This window comes from Sapajus apella, unplaced genomic scaffold (assembly GCF_009761245.1).
Source record: "Sapajus apella isolate SASKATOON/1434 unplaced genomic scaffold, GSC_monkey_1.0 scaffold109, whole genome shotgun sequence".
Lineage (NCBI taxonomy): Eukaryota > Metazoa > Chordata > Mammalia > Primates > Cebidae > Sapajus > Sapajus apella.
The window spans coordinates 4,572,191-4,579,402 of NW_022437049.1; positions in this window are offsets into that span (position 1 = coordinate 4,572,191).

The window sequence follows — 7,212 nt, forward strand, 5'->3', positions numbered from 1 at the left end:
CTTTTCCTGCCTTGCTCTTGGTTGTGTCCTTTGTTCAACCCTCAGCCTACACCTGTGTTCCGGATGAGTCCATCTTACATCCTGACCCAAAATAGGGGAACATTATTGTGAAGCCTTTCTCTGGCTTCCTGCCTGCTCTTCTGTGGCCTGCCTGGCAGCCTGTCTCTGCCACAGAAAGGAGATTCTGATTCCTTGTCTTCACTCTAGTCCCCATAAATGTTTTTCTAATGCTTTTCTAGATAAAAAGGAAAGATGACTACTCCATAATCCTGCCCCTTTATTTTCTCCCTCCCAGCTGCTCGTCTGGAGGAGAGAACGCTGGATGCAGGAACACTTTGGCACAGGCTCCTAGGATCCTGGGATCAGGACATAATAAATTTACTCTGCATAAATGGTAATGAGGGTTCTTATTTGCATATGTTCTCATCTATTTTTCTCCAAGCACTTTCATATTCATTATTCTATTTGCTTTTCTTGATCTGGAGTAAAGAAATTACTAGATCGTAAATCAAAGTAGAAGCTGAAACAGAAACAATCCAAGTCTTTGCACTTGCTGAGTTTAGAGATTTAACACTGGCCTTTTTAATACGGTATTTCTGCAAACTTGTTACTTCTGCTGCTTTCCTTGTTTCGTTAATATCATAACATACCCCATTACCCAATTTAGAAACCTCTGAATCATCTTCTATTCCTATGTCTGCCTACTCACATCTATCAGTCATCAACTTTTCTTTTTTTTTTCTTTTTCTTTTTTTACTCTATCCTCCAAATATTTTTCCAGTCTGCCCTTTCTCCACTTCTCTGAGAGGCAGTAAGGGTGTAATTCTGGTCTTTCCCATATATTACTCAGACAGTTAAAACTGCCTTCTAATGAGGTCTTCCCCTGCCCCACCTGTTAAGCAAGTTTAATGTAGGCATTTGCGATACTGCTTTTAGGGTAGCCAAAATTGTCTTCTCAAACATATTTCAAAATTTCTCTCCTCTCCTTGAAGCCTTTATGACCAACAGGATATGTCTAAACTCTTCGGCAAGACCATCTCCAGTGTTCCTTATTGCACGTATCCATCACACAGCCCAGTCTCCATCAAAGGATCTTTCGAATACCATCCGGGCCGTACTGAGCTTTTGTGTAAGCTTTTCTTACAACCAAAAGGCTCACCCACTACTGTGAAAAAGATTCCTCCTTAGACTTCAAGATATAACTTAAATTTTCCCTCTGCAAACCTGTCCTTACTCCCTCTCCCAGACAGTGGCAACTTTCCCCTAGATTCCAAGTCCATTGTCCATTCTGCACTGTTCTCTCTTGTCACTTGGGTGAGGCATATACTTACTGTTGTACTTATCTAACTCAAAGCCAATGGATGGGAGTGAAGCTATTCTTACTCCTGTAACTCTTACATTCCACTTGCCATTTTCTTGCTATCACACCAGCCTTCATAAGTGCTGATATAGTGTCTAGCAGATATTAAATATGCATTAAAGGTTAATTTTCTTGTCCACTCAAAAAAGTAAAGTGACTGTCATTTATTTAGTGATTAGTCACTGTGCTCTATGCACCTTATTGAGACTTAGTATTATTTCCATACTCTTTATAAGGATAATAAGGTTTCTTATCTTTTTGCTTTTTCTTCCAGGACATTGCAAAATGATTCATCACTCAATATAACAAATTAACTTGCTATAAATTGTTTATTGATTCTGTTGTGTGATTGTGTTCTTCTCTAGCATGATATATCCATTCATTAGGAACCTTTCAAGATTTTCCCTTAAACAGTGACATTAATGATTGCATAGTGGTGGGGCAGTGACATGCTGGAGTCAGATTGTACTGACTTCCGAGAATCAATTATTAAGTTTTCATGAATTTTATCAGCTGGTTGTTAAAAACAGCCCTCATTAAAAATTAAATTATGTAAACTTAGAAAATTAATTATATTTTAAAAGGCAAATACTCATCACTTTGTAATTATTTTGCAGCATTTAACTATTATGTATATTTTGTAGTTATATATTTATTGTATCTGTGTTTAAGCTACGAATGTGATGTCTTTAAACATGGAGTTGGGAAGAGATGCCCATTAGCACATTATTTCATATATATATAGTACATATAGAGAGTTATATTTAATATAATTATATATAATATATAAACATATTTAATGTTATATTAAATACTATATATACTATATTATTATATATTAAATACTACAGCATATATAATTACATATAGTAATATATGTTATATAATATATATGTATATATTATATATAGTTATGTGTAATATATATTAAATATAATACTGTATATATTATTATATATAAATACTATATATAAAATAGTGTGCTAATAGGCATCTCTTCCCAACTCTGTGTTTAAAGACATCACATTGGTAGCCTAAAACTGGCCATGATGAGAATATTTACATGACAAGCATTAGCAAACGTTACAAATCAGGTCTCCTGCCTCCAACCCTGCCCTGATTGTTAAACATTTATCAGAACGACCCGGGGATAGAGGCATATCAGAGGTGGGATTCTGCCAATATACCTCGGCATAGTCAGGGATATAGTCAAATTATAGGCATACTTCTGTACTAATTGGCAAAAAATAAGAAAAAAACAAAATCCTGAAAACCTATAAGAAACCAAAATCCTGCTGCTCCAAAATCTTCAAGGGCCCCTCAGCCATCTAGGTCATTCAATCCCTTCGTTAGGATTTCTGGGACAATGATCTAGCAATGAAATGATCAAAGCCTGGCCCAAGAGGGACTTCCCAAAGCCTGATCCTGAACCAGCCTTTCAGCCCTTCACTATTTCAGGCACATGAGGGACAGAGGAGGGATCATTTTAGATTGGGAGATTTTCTTGTTGATTGTCAGATTATGCCAAGTAAGCAATCGCTTGTTTAAGTGAGACATAGCACCAGTCTGAAAGCCCAGTCTTTATCCTCTCTGTTGGGAAAGGTTCTTCATTTCATGGAACAGTGTTTTCTGTGCATCACACACGGCAGTGGGTGGGGGGGGGGTCATTTTTGTCCGACACAATGATTGTCAGCATTGGCTGCATATTCGAGTCTTCTGAGGAGCTCTTATAAAACATAACAACTCCCTGGCCCTAGTTAAACTAGAACCTGTTGGGGATGTGAGGGAGTGTCCTGACATTATTATTCTTTACAAGCTCTCTGGGTGCTCCCAACAAGAAGCTGATTTAACATGAAGAATAAGGCCAGAGATTAGCAGTCCCTATATCTCAGCTGGAGTTCAAGTTCTACCAGGTACCAGCTGTGTGATACTGGCTAAGTTGAACTCTTGAGTCTCAGTTTCCATTTTTGTACAATGGGAATGATAATAACCTGGTTCACAGAGTGCTCTAGAAATTACGCGAAAGTGTGAGGGGAGCAGTTTCTGAGTGGTAAAGTGCTAAACAATACGAGTGACTGGCTATGACCACATCCCTGCGTTGCCCAACAAATTAGCTTGCTGCCAAGTTGCATATGTCAGTTTTAGAGTGCTTTCTTTCTTTCTTTTTTAGTGGGGATGGAGTCTTGCTCTGTCATCCAGGCTGGAATACAGTGGTGTAATCTCAGTTCACTGTAATCTCCACCTCTCAGGTTCAAGCCATTCTCCCACCTCAGCCTCCTTAGTAGCTGGGATTACAGATGTGTGTCACCATGCCCAGCTAATTTTTATATTTTTATTAGAGACAGGATTCACCATGTTGGCCAGGCTGGTCTCGAACTCTTGACTTCCAGTGATCCACTCACCACCTTGGCCTCCCCAAATGCTGAGATTACAGTTATGAGCCACCACACCTAGCCTGGAATGCTTTCTTAACAGCCAAAACCCTCTGCTTTGTGGAATCTGATTTGAATGCACATCACCTTCCAGCAATATTTTCGAAAGGCAGCTAAGCTACTGGCCTCTGTAATATCACAGGGCAGGGAGCTCCAAAGGTTAATTACAACTGGATGCTCCTATACCATTTCTAATGCCCTGCTGTTACATGCCACCCAGTGTCACCTTGTTCTCTTTCACGGACCTGGAAAGCCAGTCATGCCCATGATCTTTGATTCTCTTCCCTTTATTTTAGAAGCAAATACATTTTAGCTTCCAGGATTAGACAACTAGGAAATTGTGAACACTATGTTCCAATCCCTTTGTTTGCTGAAACATGAAAGATCCTGGCTAGATGCTTACATGTATGACAGTAACAGATAAAAAGGGTTGCAATTTAACTTTGAGACCAGACTAACTTTGAGAGACTGAGTCCTGTAGTACTTTTTTTCAGTCACAAAGGCTTCAGGAGGGCAGAAGAAAGGCTTGACTCAGTAGCCCAGGAATGTAGCAGCTGATGTCTGGGGACAAGCTGGTGTGCGCAGGAGCACCAGATGTCCCGACAGAATAAATCTGATGTCACAGATCTGGGAAGAGCTATGGCAGGGGAGAGAGCCAACTCAGATTTCTTCTTCTAACTAATTCTGATTTTCTGATTAATGAATGCTTATAATAAAAAAATCATCAACACAGAAAGAGTAATACATCTAAAATACCCATGATTATAGTGCACAGATCATCACTTTAAATTCTGAAGTATGTTCCTTGGGTATTTTCTTTTTCTGAAAAATTCTGCTTATGCCATATTTTTCATGATTTTTTTTTCAAATAGTAAAATGCTAAAGACGCTTCTATAATGTAAGACCAAACATATTAATCTTTGCCTTTCTACTCTATACACACACACACACACACACACACACACACACACACAGAGAGAGAGAGAGAGAGAGAGAGAGAGAATATGTGCTAGACACTGAACTGTGTGCTAATTTTTAATCAGAGCAATTTTGTATCAGTCTTATCACAGAATTCCTGGTCTGTCAGGAATAGCCAGAGTTCATCTACAAGCTCTTCTGTGCCAGGCAGTTCTCAAGTTTGCATCCATAATAATCCCACAAAGCATATATTGCAGTGTCTGTATCACTGTCTGCTTCTCATCTTGGAAAACTGAGCAAGGTTAAAAATATCTTCACTCCAAATGATGTTGGCTGCAAAGCAAATCCAACAGCAGCTCTGTTCCCCACCGGGTCCTAGCCAGCTGTAAAAGGGGAGAGAGCTGCTGGGGATGTGCGGCTGGAGCCCTCCACGTCCACCCACTAACAGATGGTCATCAGCAGGTTGGAGGAAGGTAACTGCCCTTGCAGCTACTTTTAGCAACAATAGTAAAGGTCCTGCATAAAAAGCCAGGTCTGGATTCAGGAATAGAACTGCCACACTGCAAGAGTCAAGTGAGTTTATCCCATAGGGAAAAAACAGCTTCTATCTTTCCCTATGGTATCAAGGAGATATTAATAAATGTGACAAGTTTTTAGGCACCAAATGTCCAATGGGCCTTCCCTCAAGTCTGTATTGGTCCACCTATATTTTCCAATGTGGAACCTCAGTCCTCATGAACTGCATTCTCTACACACAGCTTTGGAGGATACCCTGTGATCCTGCAGCAGGTCCACTCCCTAATTCCGCTCTTGGCGCACACGTTGTTGTGAGATGCCCCCAACAATCAATGGGTATTTCTCAGGAGGGTTGAAGGATATATGTTTTCTTTTAGGCTTGATGCCTTGTCCACATATGGTTCTTACTAGACCATGGATATGCATTTATGTATCATCCATTTGAGTTCATTAAAGATTTATAGAATGCTTTACAGGTACTTACGAAGTATTTCAGGGAACACAGAGAACTACAGGGCATGGTCTTTCCCCTAAAGAAGCCTCCATTCTGGAGGTATAAAACAGAGACATACTAAACTTATCAGTTGCCAAGGAAGAATATGATTGAAGATGAATTTTCATAGTGTGAACAAGAACATGTCAGAACAGAGGAGATTTGATGGAAACTGAAGGGGTCTGAAGGGCTGTACTTCACCCTTGATAAATTGATGAAAATTATCTGGCTGGCCTGGAGTAGGGGGAAAGAGAGAGATATATTCCTTAGACAGAACTGAGCAATGAACATGCTAGATCCATGAGACACTGAAGAAACTGGACAAGTGCAGGGAAGAAAGGTATGTTGGCTGCTCTCTACACATGGCATGGGTGGAACTGAATCCTGAAGGAAGAGGAACAGACAGCAAAGGGGAAAGGAGGAGCTGCTTGGTAAGTTCAAAGCCATTTAAACTTGAATGTCTCCCGTTTCCCTGGGGTATCGTTACTTCAACAAATGCTATTACAAAATTAAATTATTCTCTCCTGCATGGCTTAACCTTATTTCTCCTGATGTCGTCTTTCACTGTAGGTCAGAGACTTCAGGTCAGTGGTGAAAATGGTTACGCATTATGGAGTGCTGTGCAACTATTTGACCTAGTTTGGGACAGTAGGGTAATAAAGACACTGACTTTTTACTTAAGTTTTAATAATGCTGCTAGGTGGAATGGAGTCTGATCATTTTCTCTCCTTGTAACCAACTGCGTGTTTTAAATCTGGTGGGTCATGAAATTGAACAGGTGCCTCAGGATTTTCCCCTAGATCTTTATCTCCACCAGTTCAATGAATTAGCCTAGAAGTGATAAACCTCAGAGAATATTACTGATTACTCATATGCACTAATATTAGTGAATTTTAGTGATGAGTCCTAATGCAACACTGATGATTTAAAACATGCTATATTCCCTGTAGGGTTCCCCCTTTCCCTCCACAAATGCTCTGCTCAGACTATTGAGAGATAAATAAATCCTGGTGGTATCTTTGTGATAAATCTTCTGGCTTTATTGCCACTAATTAGAATTCAAGGTTTGAGTCTCTCTTGGTGTTCAAGTTATAGTACCCATTCTAAGTCTCCTGGGCTGAAAGGTCTAGAGTAGAGTTAGAGAATATCTGGTTCATTTTTTTATACTACATCTGAGGAAACTGAAGACTCGAAAGGGAAAGTGACAGTTTATGCTTCATTAAGGAATGACAGGGTTGGTCCAAGCCTTCATTGCCCGTTTCTATTTTACTGTGCTACTCTTGCCTTCAGCTCAGTCCCCATCTGGCTGTCCACCTCTCCCATTATCATATATCAAGTAACTGTGTAAAAAAAATTTAAATGAAAAACTAAAGTCACCAATAATTCCTCTGTAATAATAAGACTATGGTTACTATTTTATATCTCTTCAGTTTTTTGTGTGTGCCTATGGGCTACTGGGTATATAACATATATCTTTTGCTCAAATGGAATCA